This window comes from Pelodiscus sinensis, chromosome 5, assembly GCF_052426305.1.
Source record: "Pelodiscus sinensis isolate ZL-2025 chromosome 5, ASM5242630v1, whole genome shotgun sequence".
In the NCBI taxonomy this organism is placed as follows: Eukaryota; Metazoa; Chordata; order Testudines; family Trionychidae; genus Pelodiscus; species Pelodiscus sinensis.
In genome coordinates, this window is record NC_143056.1 from 60,903,896 (window position 1) to 60,931,766 (window position 27,871).

At 54.0% G+C, this 27,871-nt stretch overlaps 1 long non-coding RNA gene across 1 annotated transcript; it reads left to right on the plus strand.

The window, feature by feature from the left end:
- Window positions 1-942: 942 nt before the first annotated feature.
- LOC149524323 (uncharacterized) lies at window positions 943-26,132 on the plus strand. Its single transcript, XR_016349647.1, has 6 exons — window positions 943-1,098; window positions 2,503-2,575; window positions 12,866-12,952; window positions 23,921-24,015; window positions 24,891-25,006; window positions 25,778-26,132. It is a non-coding gene; the product is annotated as an uncharacterized LOC149524323 (long non-coding RNA).
- Window positions 26,133-27,871: the final 1,739 nt, after the last annotated feature.

Genomic DNA, 27,871 nt, shown 5'->3' on the forward strand with positions numbered 1-27,871 from the left:
ACTAACGGGCGGGCGTAGGGGTGAGAATGGGTGAAGAGGTGTCTATGTAGCACTAAGGGAAGGAAGGGCAGAAGTGTGTGGGATGCCATGCCCTGGTGGTACCAGGGCACACTGGAAGGTCCTGCGCCGATAGTTTTCTGCTCTATGTAATCCCACCAGTCCGTCTGTGAGGTGGTCTGTTATGAAACCGATACGCTTACTTATTGCCTGCTACCGCAAGTTCCATCAGCCGCGTCGGGGAGACCCTGTCAACAGACATGTGTTTCCCCCCACTCCCCCGTTGCAGAAGTGTATTGCTTGGTCCGTGTGTTTCCCTGAAAATAAGAGAGAGGGGAGCGAAAGAAAAAAAGAAACCTGCCGGGAGAAGAAAAAAGGATGAAGACTAAAAGGAGAAGGTGCATTTTGAGCGAGAAAACTTCTCAGCGTGGAAAGCGGCATGTGTTGAAATTTAGGGTATACGGGCAAGAGAATTCCCTGCAGGAATCTCCCACAGAGATGAACGCAAGCTGGGATATCAGCAATTGCCGTAAATCGTTGTAGAGTTGAAGGCGAAACTGCAGAGCATGCCAATGAAATGTACAATTGTCGGATATAATCTCGGAGGGAGATCCAGAACCTGACACGTGATTAATCTCTTAAATAATTTATCATCGACAGCAAGGAACAAACGGCGTTTAGTTACACTCATATAACTACTCCAAATCAGATGAACTAGTTCCGATTTACACCAGAGTGTAGAACATTTAAAGTTCGAAAGACTCCTGCGGCTTGACACGGGAACCGACTCCACGCCGGAAACCAAGGGCTGGCAATACCAATTAAAAGGGCACGTGCTCTCCGCGTGCCCGAAGCATGTTTGTGCGAATCAGCCAATCAGAAAGAGGCAGAGGGATAGTCATCCAAAGAGAGACACACTTCCGGGAAAAGTAGCCAATCAGAGCGTAGAACGTCCATATAAAAAGAGGCCGAAGACGCCCAGCCCGCCATTTGCCGGTGGGATCCAGAAGCGGAAGGACGGCGACTGGAGAGGTCCGAAAGGTGAAAACTTTCTGGAAAGTAGCGGAGACTCCGAAGCTGCCATTCCCACACAGCTGTTCCGTGAGTATTCCCAGCCCGACCCTGGCTTCGCCCCGCCCCGCCACGCCCCGGCCCGGATCCCGGCCCCGCCCGGGGTCAGGCCGCGCCCCGGCCCGGATCCGGGTCAGGCCGCGCCCCGGCCCGGATCCCGGCCCCGCCCCGCCACGCCCCGGCCCGGATCCCGGCCCCGCCCGGGGCCTGCCTCCGACACGCCCCGCTTCGCCCCGGATCCCGGCCCCGCCCCAGGCCTGGCTCGGCCACGCTCCGCCCCGGATCCTGGCCAGCCCTGGGACTGGACATTGGGTGGAGGGGGGGGTCTACAGCGTCCCTCTGCTCCTCCTTACCCGGCGGCCTGGAGGTTGGGGGGGGGGGGCTGCGGGTGTCCCTCTGCTCCTCCTTACCCGGCGGCCTGGAGCTTGGGGGGGCGGGGGGGGCCGCGGGTGTCCCTCTGCTCCTCCTTACCCGGCGGCCTGGAGGTTGGGGGGGGGGGGCTGCGGGTGTCCCTCTGCTCCTCCTTACCCGGCGGCCTGGAGGCTGGTGGGGGGGGGCCTGCGGGCGTCCCTCTGCTCCTCCTTACCCGGCGGGCCTGGAGGTTGGTGGGGGGGAGCCTGCGGGCATCCCTCTGCTCCTCCTTACCCGGCGGGCCTGGAGGCTGGTGGGGGGGGGCCTGCGGCGTCCCTCTGCTCCTCCTTACCCGGCGGGCCTGGAGGTTGGTGGGGGGGAGCCTGCGGGCATCCCTCTGCTCCTCCTTACCCGGTGGGCCTGGAGGCTGGTGGGGGGGGGCCTGCGGCGTCCCTCTGCTCCTCCTTACCCGGCGGGCCTGGAGGCTGGTGGGGGGGGGCCTGCGGCGTCCCTCTGCTCCTCCTTACCCGGCGGGCCTGGAGGTTGGTGGGGGGGGGCCTGCGGGCATCCCTCTGCTCCTCCTTACCCGGCGGGCCTGGAGGTTGGTGGGGGGGGGCCTGCGGGCGTCCCTCTGCTCCTTCTTACCCGGCGGGCCTGGAGGGTGGTGGGGGGGCCTGCGGGCGTCCCTCTGCTCCTCCTTACCCGGCGGGCCTGGAGGTTGGTGGGGGGGGGCCTGCGGGCGTCCCTCTGCTCCTCCTTACCCGGCGGGCCTGGAGGTTGGTGGGGGGGGGCCTGCGGGCGTCCCTCTGCTCCTCCTTACCCGGCGGGCCTGGAGGTTGGTGGGGGGGGGCCTGCGGCGTCCCTCTGCTCCTCCTTACCCGGCGGGCCTGGAGGTTGGTGGGGGGGGAGACTGCGGCGTCCCTCTGCTCCTCCTTACCCTGTGGGCCTGTGACTGTTAAGCCATATTGGTGTCACTGGCCGCTAGCCATTGCTCCTCCTAGTGCCTGTTAATGCAGAATACCTCTCATTAGCCATCTTTTCAGTATTTGTTCTACAGAGTTACTAACCCAGTTTTTTCCCCAGTGTTTTCTCCCAGGTGCTGTTTTCTAGATCTTCTGACCCTGGATCACTGTGGTCTCGAACTGAAGAATTATGGGTAAGGCGCTGCTTGTCTTCCCTTATATCTTCTGCCATTTATGACCTTCAGAAGGTATAGCTTCTCCTTTCCGCTCCTCAATGTCTGCTGTCCCTGATGCCGCTGTTATAGGATGTAGCCACTCTGTTCCCCCTTTCATTCCCTCTCGCTCATTATGCGGTTTAACTGCTCCTTTGCCACCTTCCCTTTCTACTTCTCACGTCCTTCTTCAGTATAGCTGTCCCTTGCACCTTTAACCCTTTCCTACTGTTTGTGTCGTTAGGAGCTGTAGCCACCCCTTTCCTCGCCTTTTCCATTTATCTCCTACAGTGCCTGTTAGTAGGACCTTTCCTTCCTTTCACTCTATGACTGTTTTGCAGTATTGCTACCCTTTCCGCACTTTTCCGTCTCTGCTTCTTCCTATAGCACATTAGGCAATTTAGCAACCCCTTTATTATGTTCCCATTGGCTGATCTTCATGCTCTTCGCAAACCTAACTGTCACTTCCCCCCCTTTCACCGTTTTCATGCTGCATTGGGTGTTAGGCAGCGTAGCCTGACTTTGGAGCGCCTCAGTCTCTGCTTTCTAGTTAGTGCAGGCTGTGCAGCATATTTGCTGCTTGTCTCACTAATGTAGTTTAGCGTCCTGTTCTCCTCCTCAGTCTGCCGCCCCTACTGCCCGTTGACTCTGAGGAGGGGACAGGGCAGCTGTACTGCATATCGCCCACGACAGCATGGAGAGGGTGAAAGGGAGGAGGAGGAGGAGGAGGAGGGGAGGGGTCTCTGTGCCCAGGGGACACTAGAAGCAGGTGGGAGGGGGAGTCTTCTCCCTCTTGAACTCTCTGCTGCCTCTAGTGTCCATTAGGTAGCATAAGTGACCCCTTGCCTTTTCCAACCAGTGCCGCCCCCTACTGGCCGCTGTGCCGCATGGCCTTCTGCCCCCCCCCCCTTCTCCTAGCGCCCATTGTGGGGGAATGACGCCCGTTCCCCTTTCAGTTTTCTGCCCTGAGTGGTGCCTCTTAGGCATTAGAACGGCTTCTTTCCCCTCCTCCCACTGCTAGCTCTAATGCTCGTTGGCTCTGAGGAGGGGAAAAGGCAGATGTACTGCCTAACAGCCAGAATGCCCTGGAGAGGGACTTAGGCGGTGGGCGATGGAGCTTAGTGGGCACTGGGAGCAGCAGCGTACTGTGGGAGACTTTCCCCTTCTTAACTCTCTGCTGCCCCTAGTGTCCATTGGGGAGTGTAAGTGACCCGTCCCTTCTCCAGCGGTGCCCCACCTAGTGGCCAGAGTGAGGTAAACCCTTCCTCTCCCCCCAAATCCCTGCCCCAGCCTCTTTAGTGTCCATTATGCAGGGTAGGCCTCCCTTTTGCACTTCTCTGCCCTCAGTGGTACCTCTTAGGCATTAGAAACAGAACTTCTCATGTAGGGCTGCCCCAAGTGCCCCCTTAAGGCAGCATAAAGGTCCCTATAGACCCTCCTTGCCCTTCCCTTCACCCCCCCCCCTTTCCTGTGCGTCACGACTCGGCGCTCTCTAGTGTCCGTCGCGAACTCTGGCGGTTCTTTTCCCCGCTTTCCCCTCTGTTGCCTTGATTTCCCCTTGAACTGTATAAGCGTCCCTTTCTGTGTCTGCAGTCCTTTGCTCCTCCTCCCCGTTATGTGCCTGTCCTCGTGTCCTTCGTCTCTTGTAGTTGTCTTGCACTGTCCCTCCGCTCCTTTCTTCCTATGCTTCCTCCAATGGGCGTTACTCTGCCTAGCCTGCTTTTGCCCTCCTCCCCCTCTGTTGCCTCCAGGGCATGTTGTTCCCTGTATCCGCCCTTTTCTCCCTTGGCCAACTCCTGGCCCTCCTGTGCTTCGTCCAGTCTACCTGCCTCTCCTCCCTTTCACGCTTGGCTCTCTCTAGTGTCCGTTAAAAACTCTGGCAACTCTTTTCCCCACTTTCCCCTCTGTGGCCTTGATTTCCCCTTGAACTGTATAAGCGTCCCCTTCTGTCTGCTCAGTTTTTGCCCCTCCTCCCCGTTATGTAGGAAAGCTGCCTGTTTTCTCTACTGGTGCCCCTAAAGCCTCTTAGTCAGTATAGCCACCCCTTTCTCCCTCTCCTGCCCTCATGATCCATTAGGCCTGTAACCCCCCTTTTTTCTACTTTGCTTTGAGCCATACTTAGACTTGGTGAGGTGTAACGTAAGGTCCCCTGTCTCCACTTGTTCTCCCTCTCCCTCCCGCTCTCCCTCTCCCTTTAGTTGGTGTAGCGTGGTATAGTCGTCCTTTGTCCCCCTTCACTCTCTGCTGCCCCTCTGCCCTTTTTGCAATATAGCTGCCCCCTTTTTGCCCCTGTGCCCGTTATGAAATATGGGCCCTCCTTTTCCCTCTTTTCTCGCTTAAGAATCTGTTGCCTGTTATTCAGCCTAACCTCCCTCGCTGCCCTTTGATCCTCTGCGTGCCCTAGTCGGTGTTCTAATGTAGTTTAGCGGCCTGTTCGCCTCCTCAGTCTGCCGCCCCTACTGCCCGTTGACTCTGAGGAGGGGACAGGGCAGCTGTACTGCATATCGCCCACTACAGCATGGAGAGGGTGAAAGGGAGGAGGAGGAGGAGGGGAGGGGTCTCTGTGCCCAGGGGACACTAGAAGCAGGTGGGAGGGGGAGTCTTCTCCCTCTTGAACTCTCTGCTGCCTCTAGTGTCCAATTGGTAGCATAAGTGACCCCTTGCCTTTTCCAACCAGTGCCGCCCCCTACTGGCCGCTGTGCCGCATGGCCTTCTGCCCCCCCCCCTCCTTCTGCTAGCGCCCATTGTGGGGGAATGACGCCCGTTCCCCTTTCAGTTTTCTGCCCTGAGTGGTGCCTCTTAGGCATTAGAACGGCTTCTTTCCCCTCCTCCCTCTGCTAGCTCTAATGCTCGTTGGCTCTGAGGAGGGGAAAAGGCAGATGTACTGCCTAACAGCCAGAATGCCCTGGAGAGGGACTTAGGCGGTGGGCGATGGAGCTTAGTGGGCACTGGGAGCAGCAGCGTACTGTGGGAGACTTTCCCCTTCTTAACTCTCTGCTGCCCCTAGTGTCCATTGGGGAGTGTAAGTGACCCGTCCCTTCTCCAGCGGTGCCCCACCTAGTGGCCAGAGTGAGGTAAACCCTTCCTCTCCCCCCAAATCCCTGCCCCAGCCTCTTTAGTGTCCATTATGCAGGGTAGGCCTCCCTTTTGCTCTTCTCTGCCCTCAGTGGTACCTCTTAGGCATTAGAAACAGAACTTCTCACGTAGGGCTGCCCCAAGTGCCCCCTTAAGGCAGCATAAAGGTCCCTATAGACTCTCCTTGCCCTTCCCTTCACCCCCCCCCTTCTTCCTGTGCGTCACGACTCGGCGCTCTCTAGTGTCCGTCGCGAACTCTGGCGGTTCTTTTCCCCGCTTTCCCCTCTGTTGCCTTGATTTCCCCTTGAACTGTATAAGCGTCCCTTTCTGTCTCTGCAGTCCTTTGCTCCTCCTCCCCGTTATGTGCCTGTCCTCGTGTCCTTCGTCTCTTGTAGTTGTCTTGCACTGTCCCTCCGCTCCTTTCTTCCTATGCTTCCTCCAATGGGCGTTACTCTGCCTAGCCTGCTTTTGCCCTCCTCCCCCTCTGTTGCCTCCAGGGCATGTTGTTCCCTGTATCCGCCCTTTTCTCCCTTGGCCAACTCCTGGCCCTCCTGTGCTTCGTCCAGTCTACCTGCCTCTCCTCCCTTTCACGCTTGGCTCTCTCTAGTGTCCGTTAAAAACTCTGGCAACTCTTTTCCCCACTTTCCCCTCTGTGGCCTTGATTTCCCCTTGAACTGTATAAGCGTCCCCTTCTGTCTGCTCAGTTTTTGCCCCTCCTCCCCGTTATGTAGGAAAGCTGCCTGTTTCCTCTACTGGTGCCCCTAAATCCTCTTAGTCAGTATAGCCACCCCTTTCTCCCTCTCCTGCCCTCATGATCCATTAGGCCTGTAACCCCCCTTTTTTCTACTTTGCTTTGAGCCATACTTAGACTTGGTGAGGTGTAACGTAAGGTCCCCTGTCTCCACTTGTTCTCCCTCTCCCTCCCGCTCTCCCTCTCCCTTTAGTTGGTGTAGCGTGGTATAGTCGTCCTTTGTCCCCCTTCACTCTCTGCTGCCCCTCTGCCCTTTTTGCAATATAGCTGCCCCCTTTTTGCCCCTGTGCCCGTTATGAAATATGGGCCCTCCTTTTCCCTCTTGTCTCGCTTAAGAATCTGTTGCCTGTTATTCAGCCTAACCTCCCTCGCTGCCCTTTGATCCTCTGCGTGCCCTAGTCGGTGTTCTAATGTAGTTTAGCGGCCTGTTCGCCTCCTCAGTCTGCCGCCCCTACTGCCCGTTGACTCTGAGGAGGGGACAGGGCAGCTGTACTGCATATCGCCCACTACAGCATGGAGAGGGTGAAAGGGAGGAGGAGGAGGAGGAGGGAGGGGTCTCTGTGCCCAGGGGACACTAGAAGCAGGTGGGAGGGGGAGTCTTCTCCCTCTTGAATTCTCTGCTGCCTCTATTGTCCATTAGATAGCATAAGTGACCCCTTGCCTTTTCCAACCAGTGCCGCCCCCTACTGGCCGCTGTGCCGCATGGCCTTCTGCCCCCCCCCCTCCTTCTGCTAGCGCCCATTGTGGGGGAATGACGCCCGTTCCCCTTTCAGTTTTCTGCCCTGAGTGGTGCCTCTTAGGCATTAGAACGGCTTCTTTCCCCTCCTCCCTCTGCTAGCTCTAATGCTCGTTGGCTCTGAGGAGGGGAAAAGGCAGATGTACTGCCTAACAGCCAGAATGCCCTGGAGAGGGACTTAGGCGGTGGGCGATGGAGCTTAGTGGGCACTGGGAGCAGCAGCGTACTGTGGGAGACTTTCCCCTTCTTAACTCTCTGCTGCCCCTAGTGTCCATTGGGGAGTGTAAGTGACCCGTCCCTTCTCCAGCGGTGCCCCACCTAGTGGCCAGAGTGAGGTAAACCCTTCCTCTCCCCCCAAATCCCTGCCCCAGCCTCTTTAGTGTCCATTATGCAGGGTAGGCCTCCCTTTTGCACTTCTCTGCCCTCAGTGGTACCTCTTAGGCATTAGAAACAGAACTTCTCATGTAGGGCTGCCCCAAGTGCCCCCTTAAGGCAGCATAAAGGTCCCTATAGACCCTCCTTGCCCTTCTCTTCACCCCCCCCATCCCCCCGTTCCTGTGCGTCACGACTCGGCGCTCTCTAATGTCCGTCGCGAACTCTGGCGGTTCTTTTCCCCGCTTTCCCCTCTGTTGCCTTGATTTCCCCTTGAACTGTATAAGCGTCCCTTTCTGTCTCTGCAGTCCTTTGCTCCTCCTCCCCGTTATGTGCCTGTCCTCGTGTCCTTCGTCTCTTGTAGTTGTCTTGCACTGTCCCTCCGCTCCTTTCTTCCTATGCTTCCTCCAATGGGCGTTACTCTGCCTAGCCTGCTTTTGCCCTCCTCCCCCTCTGTTGCCTCCAGGGCATGTTGTTCCCTGTATCCGCCCTTTTCTCCCTTGGCCAACTCCTGGCCCTCCTGTGCTTCGTCCAGTCTACCTGCCTCTCCTCCCTTTCACGCTTGGCTCTCTCTAGTGTCCGTTAAAAACTCTGGCAACTCTTTTCCCCACTTTCCCCTCTGTGGCCTTGATTTCCCCTTGAACTGTATAAGCGTCCCCTTCTGTCTGCTCAGTTTTTGCCCCTCCTCCCCGTTATGTAGGAAAGCTGCCTGTTCCCTCTACTGGTGCCCCTAAATCCTCTTAGTCAGTATAGCCACCCCTTTCTCCCTCTCCTGCCCTCATGATCCATTAGGCCTGTAACCCCCCTTTTTTCTACTTTGCTTTGAGCCATACTTAGACTTGGTGAGGTGTAACATAAGGTCCCCTGTCTCCACTTGTTCTCCCTCTCCCTCCCGCTCTCCCTCTCCCTTTAGTTGGTGTAGCGTGGTATAGTCGTCCTTTGTCCCCCTTCACTCTCTGCTGCCCCTCTGCCCTTTTTGCAATATAGCTGCCCCCTTTTTGCCCCTGTGCCCGTTATGAAATATGGGCCCTCCTTTTTCCCTCTTTTCTCGCTTAAGAATCTGTTGCCTGTTATTCAGCCTAACCTCCCTCGCTGCCCTTTGATCCTCTGCGTGCCCTAGTCGGTGTTCTAATGTAGTTTAGCGGCCTGTTCGCCTCCTCAGTCTGCCGCCCCTACTGCCCGTTGACTCTGAGGAGGGGACAGGGCAGCTGTACTGCATATCGCCCACTACAGCATGGAGAGGGTGAAAGGGAGGAGGAGGAGGAGGAGGGAGGGGTCTCTGTGCCCAGGGGACACTAGAAGCAGGTGGGAGGGGGAGTCTTCTCCCTCTTGAATTCTCTGCTGCCTCTATTGTCCATTAGATAGCATAAGTGACCCCTTGCCTTTTCCAACCAGTGCCGCCCCCTACTGGCCGCTGTGCCGCATGGCCTTCTGCCCCCCCCCTCCTTCTGCTAGCGCCCATTGTGGGGGAATGACGCCCGTTCCCCTTTCAGTTTTCTGCCCTGAGTGGTGCCTCTTAGGCATTAGAACGGCTTCTTTCCCCTCCTCCCTCTGCTAGCTCTAATGCTCGTTGGCTCTGAGGAGGGGAAAAGGCAGATGTACTGCCTAACAGCCAGAATGCCCTGGAGAGGGACTTAGGCGGTGGGCGATGGAGCTTAGTGGGCACTGGGAGCAGCAGCGTACTGTGGGAGACTTTCCCCTTCTTAACTCTCTGCTGCCCCTAGTGTCCATTGGGGAGTGTAAGTGACCCGTCCCTTCTCCAGCGGTGCCCCACCTAGTGGCCAGAGTGAGGTAAACCCTTCCTCTCCCCCCAAATCCCTGCCCCAGCCTCTTTAGTGTCCATTATGCAGGGTAGGCCTCCCTTTTGCACTTCTCTGCCCTCAGTGGTACCTCTTAGGCATTAGAAACAGAACTTCTCACGTAGGGCTGCCCCAAGTGCCCCCTTAAGGCAGCATAAAGGTCCCTATAGACTCTCCTTGCCCTTCCCTTCACCCCCCCCCCCCTTTCTTCCTGTGCGTCACGACTCGGCGCTCTCTAGTGTCCGTCGCGAACTCTGGCGGTTCTTTTCCCCGCTTTCCCCTCTGTTGCCTTGATTTCCCCTTGAACTGTATAAGCGTCCCTTTCTGTCTCTGCAGTCCTTTGCTCCTCCTCCCCGTTATGTGCCTGTCCTCGTGTCCTTCGTCTCTTGTAGTTGTCTTGCACTGTCCCTCCGCTCCTTTCTTCCTATGCTTCCTCCAATGGGCGTTACTCTGCCTAGCCAGCTTTTGCCCTCCTCCCCCTCTGTTGCCTCCAGGGCATGTTGTTCCCTGTATCCGCCCTTTTCTCCCTTGGCCAACTCCTGGCCCTCCTGTGCTTCGTCCAGTCTACCTGCCTCTCCTCCCTTTCACGCTTGGCTCTCTCTAGTGTCCGTTAAAAACTCTGGCAACTCTTTTCCCCACTTTCCCCTCTGTGGCCTTGATTTCCCCTTGAACTGTATAAGCGTCCCCTTCTGTCTGCTCAGTTTTTGCCCCTCCTCCCCGTTATGTAGGAAAGCTGCCTGTTCCCTCTACTGGTGCCCCTAAATCCTCTTAGTCAGTATAGCCACCCCTTTCTCCCTCTCCTGCCCTCATGATCCATTAGGCCTGTAACCCCCCTTTTTTCTACTTTGCTTTGAGCCATACTTAGACTTGGTGAGGTGTAACATAAGGTCCCCTGTCTCCATTTGTTCTCCCTCTCCCTCCCGCTCTCCCTCTCCCTTTAGTTGGTGTAGCGTGGTATAGTCGTCCTTTGTCCCCCTTCACTCTCTGCTGCCCCTCTGCCCTTTTTGCAATATAGCTGCCCCCTTTTTGCCCCTGTGCCCGTTATGAAATATGGGCCCTCCTTTTTCCCTCTTTTCTCGCTTAAGAATCTGTTGCCTGTTATTCAGCCTAACCTCCCTCGCTGCCCTTTGATCCTCTGCGTGCCCTAGTCGGTGTTCTAATGTAGTTTAGCGGCCTGTTCGCCTCCTCAGTCTGCCGCCCCTACTGCCCGTTGACTCTGAGGAGGGGACAGGGCAGCTGTACTGCATATCGCCCACTACAGCATGGAGAGGGTGAAAGGGAGGAGGAGGAGGAGGAGGGAGGGGTCTCTGTGCCCAGGGGACACTAGAAGCAGGTGGGAGGGGGAGTCTTCTCCCTCTTGAATTCTCTGCTGCCTCTATTGTCCATTAGATAGCATAAGTGACCCCTTGCCTTTTCCAACCAGTGCCGCCCCCTACTGGCCGCTGTGCCGCATGGCCTTCTGCCCCCCCCCTCCTTCTGCTAGCGCCCATTGTGGGGGAATGACGCCCGTTCCCCTTTCAGTTTTCTGCCCTGAGTGGTGCCTCTTAGGCATTAGAACGGCTTCTTTCCCCTCCTCCCTCTGCTAGCTCTAATGCTCGTTGGCTCTGAGGAGGGGAAAAGGCAGATGTACTGCCTAACAGCCAGAATGCCCTGGAGAGGGACTTAGGCGGTGGGCGATGGAGCTTAGTGGGCACTGGGAGCAGCAGCGTACTGTGGGAGACTTTCCCCTTCTTAACTCTCTGCTGCCCCTAGTGTCCATTGGGGAGTGTAAGTGACCCGTCCCTTCTCCAGCGGTGCCCCACCTAGTGGCCAGAGTGAGGTAAACCCTTCCTCTCCCCCCAAATCCCTGCCCCAGCCTCTTTAGTGTCCATTATGCAGGGTAGGCCTCCCTTTTGCACTTCTCTGCCCTCAGTGGTACCTCTTAGGCATTAGAAACAGAACTTCTCACGTAGGGCTGCCCCAAGTGCCCCCTTAAGGCAGCATAAAGGTCCCTATAGACTCTCCTTGCCCTTCCCTTCACCCCCCCCCCTTTCTTCCTGTGCGTCACGACTCGGCGCTCTCTAGTGTCCGTCGCGAACTCTGGCGGTTCTTTTCCCCGCTTTCCCCTCTGTTGCCTTGATTTCCCCTTGAACTGTATAAGCGTCCCTTTCTGTGTCTGCAGTCCTTTGCTCCTCCTCCCCGTTATGTGCCTGTCCTCGTGTCCTTCGTCTCTTGTAGTTGTCTTGCACTGTCCCTCCGCTCCTTTCTTCCTATGCTTCCTCCAATGGGCGTTACTCTGCCTAGCCTGCTTTTGCCCTCCTCCCCCTCTGTTGCCTCCAGGGCATGTTGTTCCCTGTATCCGCCCTTTTCTCCCTTGGCCAACTCCTGGCCCTCCTGTGCTTCGTCCAGTCTACCTGCCTCTCCTCCCTTTCACGCTTGGCTCTCTCTAGTGTCCGTTAAAAACTCTGGCAACTCTTTTCCCCACTTTCCCCTCTGTGGCCTTGATTTCCCCTTGAACTGTATAAGCGTCCCTTTCTGTCTCTGCAGTCCTTTGCTCCTCCTCCCCGTTATGTGCCTGTCCTCGTGTCCTTCGTCTCTTGTAGGTGTCTCTCCCTGCCTCTCCGCTCCTTTCTTCCTATGCTTCCTCCAATGCCCCCGTTGTCCCCAAGTGTCCTCCAAGTCACCATAAATCTCTGTAGTAATCCTCTCCTGTCTCCGGTACCTTTTTCGAAGCGTAAACATCCTTTTCCCCCTTTCCTCTCTCTTGCCCCTAGTGTCCATGGAACATATACTCCCTCCTTCCTCATTTTCTTCCTCACTGTGCAGTTTAGGCATCCTTTCCCCTCCTGAGTCAGCTACTTCTAGTGCCCATTGTGTGGATTCGCAGTACTTTTACCGTCTGCTGGCTCTTCCTCTCCTTCTCGCTGTCTGCATATCCCTAGTGCATGTTTTGCAGCCTAGCCTTCTCCGCTTTACACTGTGCCTGTCCTCATATATCCTTCTTTCCATGTAGCTGTCTCTCCCTGTCTCTCCGCCCCCTTTCTTCCTTTGCTTTCTCCAGTGGGCATTATTCCGCACAGCCTACTTTTCAGCTCCTCGCCCTCTGTTGCCTCAGTGGACTTTGTTCAGTGTAGCCGCCATTTTCTCCCTTTGCCATTAGGCAGTGTTAGCGAAACCTCCCCTTCTCAAACAGTGCTGTCCCCTGCTGGCCATTGTGAAGCATGACCTTCCTTCTGCCCTGTCCTCCCTCTAGTGTCCATTATGCGGGAATAGCCGACCCTTTCCCTTTCCCTTTCCTGCCCTCAGAGGTGCCTTTCATGCAATAGAAGTGCCTTTTCCCCCTCTTTCACTTTCCACTGCTCCTAGTGCCCATCAGGGCAGCATAATTGGTTCTTGTGATCCTCTCGTGCCCCTGCTACCTCTTACAAAATGTAGATGTCTCTTTCCCCCTTGCCTGTCTGTTGCTCCTTGTGTCCATTGTGCTTGTAGTCCCTTCTTTCTGCATAGGTGCTCATTTCTAGATTTTCAGCCAGTTTTCTTCTTCTCCGGGCTTCCTGCAGTTTCTTAAGATGGAACGTGATTCCCAGAACTTAAGGCGATAATGGAATTGGCGCATAATCACTGTGGACAACAGCAGAAGAATTGTGGTAAGGCTTCCCTTATCCTTCCTCACTCTTCCTGCCATTTGTGCCCATTTGATGCCCCTTCCACTCTATGGCATTTGCTACCTATAGTGTCTGTAATAGGATGTTGCCACCCTTTCCCTCTTCCTCTCTTGTCCCTTTATTCAGGCATGCAGTGTAGCTTCTCCTTTCCCATTTTCCCTTTTTGCTGGCTCTCATACCCTTCCACTGCGTAACTGCCGCTTATTCCTTTTAACCACCCTCTGCTGCTCCTGCCATCCCTTTCCCCATGTTCCCACTTTATTCCCTCTATAGCACGTAGCACCCATTATTCGGTATGTCTCTTCCTTCCCCCATTCCTTACTCTTAGTGCTCATTTTGCAGTATTGCTGTATTTTCCCTTTTTCCGTCTCTATTTACACTTATTGCATGTGAAGCAGTTTAGCCACCGCTCTCCCCCTTGATTGTTTGCTAACCTTGATGCCTTTCATAAAATATGGCAGCCACGTTTCCCCTCCGCCTCCTTTCTCCCTCTGTATTATAGATTGCGTCCTTTTCCCCCTTTGCTCTCTCCTTTCCCTCAGGCCTTTCCTGAATTACTTAGATTCCCCCCTATACCTTCGATTTCTCTGGTGCCTATTATACAGGTCAGGGATTTTGTTCCTCTCTGCGCATTCTTCTGCCCGTATTGCCCATTATGCTCCATAACCTCTCCTCTCCACACTTGCCTCCTCTCCTGCCACATCCGTCCTTGATCCTCAGCTCTCTAGTCTTTCTGAGATGATATAAGCACCCCAGTAGCCTTGTTGCTCTCAGCTTCACTCTAGTGGCCCTAGTGAAGCATAGCCTCTCTTCTCCTCCTACTGTCCATTAGGGAAAATGGACGCCCTTTTCTCTTACACATGGTGTTCTCCACAAAATGTCAATAAAGTACTAGACATGCTCTGTTGCTGCTTTCACTCTCCATGGCCCATAGTGCCCCCCAGGTCAGCATAAACCCATTATAACCTTTGGAGCCTGGCGACGTCTTACGCGGCTTTACTGCCGCCTTCCCCCTCTCTCTGCTTCCCCTTAGGCCCTTCGTACATTATATAAGTGTTTTTCTCTTTCTTTCTCTCTCTCTTCCCTACTCTATAGACCCCATTAGAAAGCCCAGCCACTCGGTTGCTCTTTCTTTGCCTGCTTCTGTATCTATTACCCGTTAGCCTCCATAGCCAACCCTTTCTTCCACTCCTCCCCCTACGACCTTTCCGGTCGTTAACCACCCCAGAGCTCCTTGATGTCCCTAATCCCTCCTCTACACCTTGCCTGCCCCTTAGGCAGCCTTGTTCCCTTTTCTCCCACCTCCCTCTCTGCTTCCCCGCAGGTCTTTGTGCAATTTACAGGTTGCCCCTATCTTTTTTGGTCTTTTCCCATTGTCTTTCTCTTTCTCCACTCTGTCCCCTAGAGATGCTCCGTCGTGGCCACAGAGAAGTACGGCCTTCCCTCTTCCCCTCTTTTCCTATTGAGCTCCTCGTGCCCATTAGGCATAGTGGGCACCATTATTGGTCTATCCACAGCGCCTCTTAGGTGTTAGGAGTGCCCTGTCCCTGCTTTATCTCTCTGCTGCCCTAGCGCCCACCAGGGCCGCTTAACCCCCTGGAATCCTCTTGTGCCCCTGGAGCCCCTGAGGCAGCCTTGGTGCCTTTTCCCCCTTGATCTCTCTCCTCCACCTCAGGATCTTGAGGCGTTGAGCATTTCATCTTCTCCGGCACCTAATGCCCAGCACATTGCTCGGCCTTTCTTTGCCACCCTCTGCCTCTGTTGCCTATTAGCCTGCATAGCCAGCACGTTTACCCCTTGACTCTTCTCTTCCCCTACGGCCTTTTAGGGCATTGACCTCGCCCGTGCTTCCTGTGTGTGAGGAGATTTAAGGATTCCTCTCAGCTTCCTGCGCTCTGCCACACCCTAGTGGCTACTGTGCAGAACAGCCTTCTTCTCTCTTCCCCTCTTTTCCTATTCTCCTCCTAGTGCCCATTAGGCAAAATGTCTTTGACATTGTGCTGTCCACAGTGCCACTTAGGTACTGGACATTGCCCGTCCCTGCTTTCGCTTTTTATAGCCCATGGCACCCCCAGAGCAGCAGAACACCCATTTTCACCCTCTTTGACTACGGCGGCCCCTTTGGCGGCGTTGCTGCCTTCTTTTCCCTCTCTCCCTCCTTTCCCTCACACTCCTTCTGCATTGCATAGCTGCCCCTCTCTACCTCTCCGCCACCACCTCTGGCCCCTGAGGTCTTTTTTTTAACCAGATTGGCCACTTCCTTTCCCTCTTCTCCCTCTGCTGGCCCTGTTCCCCGCTCTTCAGCATTGCCGCCCTGAGCTCCCCTTGGGCCTTCTGTCTCCTGTAATGGGCTTTACGCAGTATAGCTGCCCTTTCCCTTCCTCAGAGTCAACGGGCTGTAGGGGCCGCAGACTGAGAGGGGAAAAGGGTAGCTATAGTGCGCGACGCGCGGTACGGGAAAGAGAAGGCGCAGGAGGAGTTGCGGGGCAGCTCTGCTGCATAACGGGGATTAGAGGCAACAGAGGGTGGTGAGGCCACAGGGGTGTCCATGTTCCCTAACGGCCACTAGAAGCTGCGATATAGTCAGGGAGCCACGTTGCCCAAACCCTTTACCTGCTACAGGTGCCCCATCTTTCCTTTTGTCTCTTCTCACTCTCTTTGTTTTCCTGTTCCGTCTCTCCTAGAGCCGCTCCCTAGTGGCCACTGAAGTAAAGCCTTCCCTCTTCCCTCTCTTCCTCTTGTGGTCCTCCTCCTGTCCTTCAGGCAAAGTAATCTCCGTTATTCGTCTGTCCACAGTACCCAGTATTTGGTAGAAATTCCACGTATCACCCCTTTCCTCCCACCTGTACACGTGGCTGCTCCTTAGGCACCAACCCACCTCCTTCTCTGCTCCCCTCACGCCTAGCTGTATTTTACAGGTGCCCCCCTGTCTTTCTGTCTGTCTCTTCTCACCGTCTTTCTTTTCTTGTTCTGTTTCTCCTAAAGCCGCACCCTAGTGGTCACTGTAGTAAAGCCTTCCGTCTTCCCCTCTCTTTCTCTTCTCGTCCTCCTCCTGTCCCTTAGGCAAAATAGGCTCCGTAATTGGTCTTTCCACAGTGCCCTGTATTTGGCAGAAACGCCATGTAACACCTCTCTTCTCCCTCCTGTACACTTGGCTGCCCCTCAGGCAGCAACCCACCTCCTTCTCTGCTTCCCCTCAGGCCTTTCTTTCTTTTCCTGTTCTCTGTCTCCACTTTAACCCTCTTTCACTCCGGCGGCCCTTTGGATGGACTTGTTTCCTTCTTTTCCCCCTCTCCCTCCTTCCCCTCACGCCCTTTCTCAATTATGTAGGTGCCCCTCTCTACCTCTCCGCCACCACCTTTGGCCCCTGAGCACTTTTTTTTTTAACCAGATTGGCCACTTCTTTCCCCTCTTCTCCCTCTGCTGGTCCTGTTCCCCGCTCTTCAGCATTGCCGCCCCGAGCTCCCCTTGGGCCTTCTGTCTCCTGTAATGGGATTTACGCAGTATAGCTGCCCTTTCCCTTCCTCAGAGTCAACGGGCTGTAGGGGCCGCAGACTGAGAGGGGAAAAGGGTAGCTATACTGCGCGACTCGCGGTACGGGAAAGAGAAGGCGCAGGAGGAGTTGCGGGGCAGCTCTGCTGCATAACGGGGATTAGAGGCAACAGAGGGTGGTGAGGCCACAGGGGTGTCCATGTTCCCTAACGGCCACTAGGACCTGCGATATAGTCAGGGAGCCACGTTGCCCAAACCCTTTACCTGCTACAGGTGCCCCTATCTTTCCTTTTGTCTCTTCTCACTCTCTTTGTTTTCCTGTTCCGTCTCTCCTAGAGCCGCTCCCTAGTAGCCACTGAAGTAAAGCCTTCCCTCTTCCCTCTCTTCCTCTTGTGGTCCTCCTCCTGTCCTTCAGGCAAAGTAATCTCCGTTATTCGTCTGTCCACAGTACCCAGTATTTGGTAGAAATTCCACGTATCACCCCTTTCCTCCCACCTGTACACATGGCTGCTCCTTAGGCACCAACCCACCTCCTTCTCTGCTCCCCTCACGCCTAGCTGTATTTTACAGGTGCCCCCCTGTCTTTCTGTCTGTCTCTTCTCACCGTCTTTCTTTTCTTGTTCTGTTTCTCCTAAAGCCGCACCCTAGTGGTCACTGTAGTAAAGCCTTCCGTCTTCCCCTCTCTTTCTCTTCTCGTCCTCCTCCTGTCCCTTAGGCAAAATAGGCTCCGTAATTGGTCTTTCCACAGTGCCCTGTGTTTGGCAGAAACGCCATGTAACACCTCTCTTCTCCCTCCTGTACACTTGGCTGCCCCTCAGGCAGCAACCCACCTCCTTCTCTGCTTCCCCTCAGGCCTTTCTTTCTTTTCCTGTTCTCTGTCTCCACTTTAACCCTCTTTCACTCCGGCGGCCCTTTGGATGGACTTGTTTCCTTCTTTTCCCCCTCTCCCTCCTTCCCCTCACGCCCTTTCTGCATTATGTAGGTGCCCCTCTCTACCTCTCCGCCACCACCTTTGGCCCCTGAGCACTTTTTTTTTAACCAGATTGGCCACTTCTTTCCCCTCTTCTCCCTCTGCTGGTCCTGTTCCCCGCTCTTCAGCATTGCCGCCCCGAGCTCCCCTTGGGCCTTCTGTCTCCTGTAATGGGATTTACGCAGTATAGCTGCCCTTTCCCTTCCTCAGAGTCAACGGGCTGTAGGGGCCGCAGACTGAGAGGGGAAAAGGGTAGCTACACTGCATGACGCCCGGGTTGGGAAAGAGAAGGCACAGGAGGAGTGGCGGGGCAGCTCTGCTGCATAACGGGGATTAGGGGCAACAAAGGGTGATGACGCCGCAGGGGTGTCCATGCTCCCTAACGGCGACTACAAGCTGCGATATAGTCAGGGAGCCAAGTTGCCCAAACCCTTTACCTGCTACAAGTGCCCCTGTCTTTCTTTTTGTCTTTCCTCACTATCTTTGTTTTCCTGTTCTGTCTCTCCTAGAGCCGCTCCCTAGTAGCCACTGAAGTAAAGCCTTCCCTCTTCCCTATTGTGGTCCCCCTCCTGTCCTTTAGGCAAAGTAGTCTCCGTTATTCGTCTGTCCACAGTGCCCGGTATTTGTTAGAAATTCCACGTACCACCCCTTTCCTCCCATCTGTACACGTGGCTGCCCCTTAGTCAGCAAGCCATCTCCCTCTCTGCTTCCCCTCAGGCCTTTGTGTATTTTACAGGTGCCCCTGTCTGTCTTTCTGTCTTTGTCTTTGTTTTCCTTTACTCTGTCTCCGTTTTAACCCTCTTTGACTCGGGCGGCCCCTTTGGTGGCGTTGCTGCCTTCTTTTCCCTCTGTCCCTCTTTCCCCTCACGCTCGTTCTGTATTATCTAGCTGCCCCTCTCTACCTTTCCGCCACCACCTCTGGCCCCTTAGCTCTTTTTTTTTTTTTAAACCAGATGGGCCACTTCCTTCCCCTCTTTTCTCTCTGCTGGCCCTGTTCCCCGCTCTTCAGCGTTGCCGCCCCGAGCTCCCCTTGGGCCTTCTGTCTCCTGTAATGGGCTTTACGCAGGATAGCTGCCCTTTCCCTTCCTCAGAGTCAACGGGCTGTAGGGGCCATTATCAGTGGGAAATAGGTCATTGGAGGGATGATAGGAGTTACTAGAGAGAACTTTCTGGGTGTCTGGCTGATGAGTCTTGCCCACATGCTCAGGGTTTAGCTGATCGCCATATTTGGGGTCGGGAAGGAATTTTCCTCCAGGGTAGATTGGCAGAGACCCTGGAGGTTTTTCGCCTTCCTCTGTAGCATAGGGCACAGATCACAGCTGGAGGATTCTCTGCATGTTGGGGCCTTCAAAGTATTTGAAGGCTTCAATATCTGAGATATAGGTGAGAGGATTATTCTAAGAGGTGTAGGTGAGACTCTGTGGCCTGCACTGTGCAGGGGGTCAGACTAGATGATCACATCGGTCCCTTCTGACCTTAAAGTCTATGAGGCCGCAGACTGAGAGGGGAAAAGGGTAGCTACACTGCATGACGCCCGGGTTGGGAAAGAGAAGGCGCAGGAGGAGTGGCGGGGCAGCTCTGCTGCATAACGGGGATTAGGGGCAACAAAGGGTGATGACGCCGCAGGGGTGTCCATGTTCCCTAACGGCCACTACAAGCTGCGATATAGTCAGGGAGCCAAGTTGCCCAAACCCTTTACCTGCTACAAGTGCCCCTGTCTTTCTTTTTGTCTTTCCTCACTATCTTTGTTTTCCTGTTCTGTCTCTCCTAGAGCCGCTCCCTACTAGCCACTGAAGTAAAGCCTTCCCACTTCCCCTCTCTTCCTATTATTGTCTTCCTCCTGTCCTTTAGGCAAATTAGGCTCCGTTATTCGTCTGTCCGCAGTGCCCTGTATTTGGTAGGAACCCCATGTAACACCCCTTTTCTCCCTCTTGTAAACGTGGCTGCCCCTTTAGGCAGCAACCCACCTCATTCTCTGCTTCCCCTCAGTCTCTTGTGTATTTTACAGGTGCCCCTGTCTTTATTTCTGTCTCTTCTCACTGTCTTTCTTTTCCTGTTCTGTTTCTCTTAAAGCCGCACCCTAGTGGTCACTATAGTAAAGCCTTCCGTCTTCCCCTCTCTTTCTATGCTCGTCCTCCTTCTGTCCTTTAGGCAAAATAGGCTCCGTAATTCGTCTTTCCACAGTGCCCTTTATTTGGTAGAAACGCCATGTAACACCTCTCTTCTCCCTCCTGTACACGTGGCTGCCCCTCAGGTAGCAACCCACCTCCTTCTCTGCTTCGTCTCAGGCCTTTCTTTCTTTTCCTGTTCTCTGTCTCCGCTTTAACCCTCTTTCACTCTGGCGCCCCTTTGGATGGAATTGTTGCCTTCTTTTCCCCCTCTCCCTCCTTCCCCTCACGCCCTTTCTGCATTATGTAGCTGCCCCTCTCTACCTCTCCGCCACCACCTCTGGCCCCTGAGCTATTTTTTTTAACCAGATTGGCCACTTCCTTCCCCTCTTCTCCCTCTGCTGGTCCTGTTCCCCGCTCTTCAGCATTGCCGCCTCGAGCTCCCCTTGGGTCTTCTGTCTCCTGTAATGGGCTTTACGCAGTATAGCTGCCCTTTCCCTTCCTCAGAGTCAACGGGCTGTAGGGGCCGCAGACTGAGAGGGGAAAAGGGTAGCTATACTGCGCGACTCGTGGTATGGGAAAGAGAAGGCGCAGGAGGAGTTGCGGGGCAGCTCTGCTGCATAACGGGGATTAGAGGCAACAGAGGGTGGTGAGGCCACAGGGGTGTCCATGTTCCCTAACGGCCACTAGAAGCTGCGATATAGTCAGGGAGCCACGTTGCCCAAACCCTTTACCTGCTACAGGTGCCCCTATCTTTCCTTTTGTCTCTTCTCACTCTCTTTGTTTTCCTGTTCCGTCTCTCCTAGAGCCGCTCCCTAGTGGCCACTGAAGTAAAGCCTTCCCTCTTCCCTCTCTTCCTCTTGTGGTCCTCCTCCTGTCCTTCAGGCAAAGTAATCTCCGTTATTCGTCTGTCCACAGTACCCAGTATTTGGTAGAAATTCCACGTATCACCCCTTTCCTCCCACCTGTACACGTGGCTGCCCCTTAGGCACCAACCCACCTCCTTCTCTGCTCCCCTCACGCCTAGCTGTATTTTACAGGTGCCCCTGTCTTTCTGTCTGTCTCTTCTCACCGTCTTTCTTTTCTTGTTCTGTTTCTCCTAAAGCCGCACCCTAGTGGTCACTGTAGTAAAGCCTTCCGTCTTCCCCTCTCTTTCTGTTCTCGTCCTCCTCCTGTCCCTTAGGCAAAATAGGCTTCGTAATTGGTCTTTCCACAGTGCCCTGTATTTGGTAGAAACGCCATGTAACACCTCTCTTCTCCCTCCTGTACACTTGGCTGCCCCTCAGGCAGCAACCCACCTCCTTCTCTGCTTCCCCTCAGGCCTTTCTTTCTTTTCCTGTTCTCTGTCTCCACTTTAACCCGCTTTCACTCCGGCGGCCCTTTGGATGGACTTGTTTCCTTCTTTTCCCCCTCTCCCTCCTTCCCCTCACGCCCTTTCTGCATTATGTAGGTGCCCCTCTCTACCTCTCCGCCACCACCTTTGGCCCCTGAGCTCTTTTTTTTTTAACCAGATTGGCCATTTCCTTTGCCTCTTCTCCCTCTGCTGGCCCTGTTCCCCGCTCTTCAGCATTGCCGCCCCGAGCTCCCCTTGGGCCTTCTGTCTCCTGTAATGGGCTTTACGCAGTATAGCTGCCCTTTCCCTTCCTCAGAGTCAACGGGCTGTAGGGGCCGCAGACTGAGAGGGGAAAAGGGTAGCTATACTGCGCGACTTGCGGTATGGGAAAGAGAAGGCGCAGGAGGAGTTGCGGGGCAGCTCTGCTGCATAACGGGGATTAGAGGCAACAGAGGGTGGTGAGGCCACAGGGGTGTCCATGTTCCCTAACGGCCACTAGAAGCTGCGATATAGTCAGGGAGCCACGTTGCCCAAACCCTTAACCTGCTACAGGTGCCCCTATCTTTCTTTTGGTCTTTCTGACTCTTCTCACTCTTTGTTTTCCTGTTCTGTCTCTCCTAGAGCCGCTCCCTAGTAGCCACTGAAGTAAAGCCTTCCCTCTTCCCTATTGTGGTCCCCCTCCTGTCCTTTAGGCAAAGTAGTCTCCGTTATTCGTCTGTCCACAGTGCCCGGTATTTGTTAGAAATTCCACGTACCACCCCTTTCCTCCCATCTGTACACGTGGCTGCCCCTTAGTCAGCAAGCCATCTCCCTCTCTGCTTCCCCTCAGGCCTTTGTGTATTTTACAGGTGCCCCTGTCTGTCTTTCTGTCTTTGTCTTTGTTTTCCTTTACTCTGTCTCCGTTTTAACCCTCTTTGACTCGGGCGGCCCCTTTGGTGGCGTTGCTGCCTTCTTTTCCCTCTGTCCCTCTTTCCCCTCACGCTCGTTCTGTATTATCTAGCTGCCCCTCTCTACCTTTCCGCCACCACCTCTGGCCCCTTAGCTCTTTTTTTTTTTTTTAAACCAGATGGGCCACTTCCTTCCCCTCTTTTCTCTCTGCTGGCCCTGTTCCCCGCTCTTCAGCGTTGCCGCCCCGAGCTCCCCTTGGGCCTTCTGTTTCCTGTAATGGGCTTTACGCAGGATAGCTGCCCTTTCCCTTCCTCAGAGTCAACGGGCTGTAGGGGCCATTATCTGTGGGAAATAGGTCATTGGAGGGATGATAGGAGTTACTATAGAGAACTTTCTGGGTGTCTGGCTGATGAGTCTTGCCCACATGCTCAGGGTTTAGCTGATCGCCATATTTGGGGTCGGGAAGGAATTTTCCTCCAGGGTAGATTGGCAGAGACCCTGGAGGTTTTTCGCCTTCCTCTGTAGCATGGGGCACAGATCACAGCTGGAGGATTCTCTGCATGTTGGGGCCTTCAAAGTATTTGAAGGCTTCAATATCTGAGATCTAGGTGAGAGGATTATTCTAAGAGGCGTAGGTGAGACTCTGTGGCCTGCACTGTGCAGGGGGTCAGACTAGATGATCATATCGGTCCCTTCTGACCTTAAAGTCTATGAGGCCGCAGACTGAGAGGGGAAAAGGGTAGCTACACTGCATGACGCCCGGTATGGGAAAGAGAAGGCGCAGGAGGAGTGGCGGGGCAGCTCTGCTGCATAACGGGGATTAGGGGCAACAGAGGGTGATGACGCCGCAGAGGTGTCCATGTTCCCTAACGGCCACTATAAGCTGCGATATAGTCAGGGAGCCATTATCAGTGGGAAATAGGTCATTGGAGGGATGATAGGAGTTACTAGAGAGAACTTTCTGGGTGTCTGGCTGATGAGTCTTGCCCACATGCTCAGGGTTTAGCTGATCGCCATATTTGGGGTCGGGAAGGAATTTTCCTCCAGGGTAGATTGGCAGAGACCCTGGAGGTTTTTCGCCTTCCTCTGTAGCATGGGGCACAGATCACAGCTGGAGGATTCTCTGCATGTTGGGGCCTTCAAAGTATTTGAAGGCTTCAATATCTGAGATATAGGTGAGAGGATTATTCTAAGAGGCGTAGGTGAGACTCTGTGGCCTGCACTGTGCAGGGGGTCAGACTAGATGATCATATCGGTCCCTTCTGACCTTAAAGTCTATGAGGCCGCAGACTGAGAGGGGAAAAGGGTAGCTACACTGCATGACGCCCGGTATGGGAAAGAGAAGGCGCAGGAGGAGTGGCGGGGCAGCTCTGCTGCATAACGGGGATTAGGGGCAACAGAGGGTGATGACGCCGCAGAGGTGTCCATGTTCCCTAACGGCCACTATAAGCTGCGATATAGTCAGGGAGCCAAGTTGCCCAAACCCTTTACCTGCTACAAGTGCCCCTGTCTTCCTTTTTGTCTTTCCTCACTATCTTTGTTTTCCTGTTCTGTCTCTCCTAGAGCCGCTCCCTAGTAGCCACTGAAGTAAAGCCTTCCCTCTTCCCCTCTCTTCCTATTATTGTCTTCCTCCTGTCCTTTAGGCAAATTAGGCTCCGTTATTCGTCTGTCCGCAGTGCCCTGTATTTGGTAGGAACCCCATGTAACACCCCTTTTCTCCCTCTTGTAAACGTGGCTGCCCCTTTAGGCAGCAACCCACCTCATTCTCTGCTTCCCCTCAGTCTCTTGTGTATTTTACAGGTGCCCCTGTCTTTATTTCTGTCTCTTCTCACTGTCTTTCTTTTCCTGTTCTGTTTCTCTTAAAGCCGCACCCTAGTGGTCACTGTAGTAAAGCCTTCCGTCTTCCCCTCTTTTCCTGTTGTCCTCCTCGTGTCCAACCACTTCCTCCTCTTCACCCTCTTGCGTCAACTGTGCAGTCTGATACCCAACATGACCGCTGGCGTTCCCTTGTGCTTGTTGACTGAGAGGTGGTGGAAAGTACAGCTCTTACTGCATAATGCCCAGCTTTGGTTGCAGAGAGCAAAAGCAAGGGTGTCTTCCCTTGTAGGTGGGGGATTCAACATTTTCAGCCTTTTTTTTTGTTTGGTTGCACTCTGCAGTTGTCCAGGATCTTTAAGGACACATGGTGCCCGGGACTGCATGCTTTGATGAAATTGATGCCCCAATCGGTGTGGACTAGCATAGAAGAATTATGGTAAGGCTGCTGGTTTTCACTGCATACGTCTTCTGCCATTGGTGCCTTTTGGGAGGTACAGCTGCCCCCCTCCACTCCTCCGTGTCTGCTACTGTGCTTGTTATGCAGTATAGCTTTTCTTTCCCGCCTTCCCTCTGTGCGCTGCCCCTCATGCCCTTCCTCACGATAGCTTCCCCTTGCCCCTTTTGTCCTTTGCTGCTGTAGCTATCTCTTCCCCGCTTTTTCCCTCTGTTACTGCTAGTTCCCATTTTGCAGTATTGCTACCCTTCCTCCCCTTTGCACTCTCTTGTCTCCCTGTTGTAGGCAATGCCGCCCCTTTTCTGTTTTCCCACACTCCTGACCTTCACAAAAGATAGCGGCTTCTTGCTTCGTTTCTCCCTCTACGTCCCCTTTTGGCAGTTAGGCGGCGTAGTCTCCCTTTTGGCTGGGAGTGCTCCAGTCTGCCTGTTAACCGTAACCTGTAAGTTATCATCTGCTAAGGGTGATACTTACTGGTTTACCAGTTAACCATTTACATCCCTGCCCAGAAGTAGACACGGTACTTCAGCTGAGGCCCTTAAGTGCTGAGCAGAGTGGAAGAATTACTTATAACAAACCAGTTTTGTCAGAGCAGCTACAATAGCCAGGCATATGGGTGACTTCCTGCCTGAAATAAGTTCTTCTCTCGGCCCACGGTTTTCTCGTAGTAGTGCCATTTTAGCAAACGAAACCCATTTTTGTTTTTAGCCATCAGAACATTACCTGCTACTAGTTGTTGCTGTAGGGTGACATTTGGCCCCAGCAGCTGCCTTCATGTGTGCACTAGTGAGCTTTCCACGTAGAAATGTGTCTTGGACTTCAGAGTCATTGCTGCCAATGCTGAAATGGTGTTTCAGGGCCCCTCAGGAGATGCGTCCAAACGCCGAACAGCCCTCCAACAGCTTACGGCGGCGGGTCGGCGACCTTTTCAAACAACATCAAAATTCAGAGCAAGCGGTCAACCAAGAGCCGTGTAAGAAAGCACGTTTGCATGACTGAAAATACACAGCTTAATATTATTGATAATTGATGAGATGATTAATAGCAGAAATGAAACCTTGTCCTTTCAGACTTTATTTAATGGGACTTCTGCACCCCCACATACACAAGCAGCGCAAGTCAGGGTTGGCGTGTATGAGGGGGCTCAGGGAAGGGGCCCTGATTGGCCTGGGGACGGCAGGGCCTCTGCAGTCTGGATCTGGCCCGCAGGGGCTCTCTTGCCCCCACCCCTGGTCTGAATCATTGTTGCTGAGCAGATTTAACACCACCACGTTCAGTGCCAGAAGGTTCCGGGTGTAGAGTTTGGGGCTCTGCTCCAGTTGGTTCAATCTTGGTTGGTGGGGTTACAGTCCGTGAGGTGAGGGCAAGCTGGCAGGACAGCTGCTTTTCTAAGGGCCACGAGTCTTGTGTGAGCTGGGAGAAGCTGAGCTCAGGAGCAGAGAGCAGGCTGTCGTCCCTCACGCTGAAGCACTTTGCAGCAGCTTAATGATACTGTTAACCCTCCAGCGGGGAATGTGGGCAATGCTCATTATAACACAGGGAAAAATAACTTGTTCTGTTTTAAGTGTACACTTGGAATGTTGTTTGGATTTTAGCCATGCTGTTCTAGTTAACTTCCTCAGCTAGTGCGTGTCATCAGCTTTTCCTTAAATGTATCAATGGGAAAAGAGTCATTTCTATTTTGTTGTTCCCTGTTCTTGTATTCTAACGGGATTTTCTTTCCATCTGTATATTTGTGACGTAGCTAACTGATTGACCAGTCAAGGAGCTGAGTGTCTAGCAGCGATGCCCAGCAGAGGAAGAGTCTGCGTGGATTCCCCTTGAGGATTTCTACGAGCCGGTGGAGGGATGATGTTTCAGACTCAGCAAATGGTGCAGATCTGAGACTTAGGAGAACTAAACCCAAGCTTTTGGATCTCCTACTTTCTTCTTGCTGTGTTTTCTGTGGAATGGACCGTTCGAATGTTACTTGGGGTTTTCTCTTTCTTACGTTTATTGTCACTGTCAAGTGTATGGTTACAAAATAGCTGTGTTACGTTGTAAAATTTAGATGATGAAATCTTATGGTGATGAAACAAGAAATACATTTAATTAAATAATTGGTTGTTTTAGTTTGTTTTGGGACTTGACTGTGGGGAGGTTGACCCTGTGCAGTGCTTGCTGGAAATCCTTAGGCTATGTCTACACAGCAAGCAGTTATTTTAACAGAAGGTCGAAATAATGTCGAGCTGGAGGACTTCTTACTCTGACTCCTGTAACCCTCATTTTACGAGGAGTGAGGGAAGTGGGAGGAAGAGTGCTCCAACAAGGGCTGGCTGCTGCGTAGCCAGCGCCAAAAGGCGAAATAAGCTATTTCGACGAGCTCAAGTTGCGTAGCTTATTTCGGCTTTAGCCCTCCTGTGCCCTACTCCTAGGGGACCGTCCTTTGCAGCGGGCCATCCTTGAACAAACTCGAGCTCTTTGTCAAGAGGCTGCTGTCTTCCTGGAGCGGGGAGGGGATTGTGACAGGGATGGCTCACCAGTGACTCGCCCCAGCAGGTTGGAGCCCCCAGTTCACACGCCTCAAAAGAGTAGGGGAGTGCCCTGGGGGCTGCCCCCAAGCTGGGCCGGTCTCTTGATCGTGGTGGACAAAAGTGAGTCTTTAATTAAAAGAGAAAGGGGGGCCACAAATGGCCTCTTGATAGGCTACAGGGGCTGTACTCTCCCACCCCGCACGCTGCTGCCTGGTAGAGCAGGGATTTGATCTAGGCACGCACCCTCCTCAGGTGTGCATCCTAACCCCAATACCACAGAGGCGAGGAGCCCCGGTGCCGCGCCTGTTGTTTTAGAATAAAAACTGCCTGTGAAGAGGAATAAGCTTATTTTGACAGTTATTTTCAAAAGCACTCGGTGGTGTAGAGATCAACATTCCAATCCCTTCTCTGGGAGCGAGAAGGAGATTTGAACCAACACTTGCACCGTCCAAGGGGCCCGTACTCAGCCCCACTGCACAACAGGGAAATGTGTGTGACTCTCGTTAATGACGGTGGCCCACCCTGGAAAGGAAACACTGAAGGAGCCAGCCAGCACGTTGGAATACCTCTGAGGCAAGAGACCAGCAGGCAAGATGCAGACCTGGACCCTCAACTTCCCAGTCAGCGAGCACAAACGCAAGCAGGAAGCTACAGAGGGCTGTTTGTTCGAGCTTTGGCAGGATGGATACGTACCGAAAGTGGAGCAGCTTCAGGGGACAAGAGCAAGGCAGGGGCCAGGTCAGACTCGCACCTTAGGCCATTCACTTGAGAGGTGAAAGATGACGATTCAAATCCCTTCCCAGCAGACATAAAGCGGGATTTGAACCCCTTAGCTAAGCGCACACCCAAAGTGGGCAATAGAAGCGCAATAGACACTGGAGGACGCAGCCAGGGAAGGGAGAAAGGGGCAACGCTGCTTCGTTACTACCAGGAACAAGGGAGGCTCGAAAGGAGGAAAGAGGCAGTTGTAATGCACAAGGGTCACTGTGGGCACACGGAGGGCCACGAGGGGCAGCAGGGTGTGAGAAGGGGACAGATACTGTCTAATGAACGCTAGGGACAGCAGAGCGTTATGACATTTCTTCTCCTAGTGCCAGCTATGAGCAATGACTCACCCTTTCCACCCCTACCCATCACACGGGGGGTTATTCACTGTAGCTCCCTTTCACCTGCTCGGGAAAAGTGTGGGGGACTATTCAAGAGAGCGACTGGCAGCAGAGGGAAGGCGTGAAAGGTTGTAGCCTTGCCATCATTCTGCTGTAGCCTGGAGCGATTATTATGATCACGTCCACTTTCGGCAACCACATTTTATTAACGATGCTGGA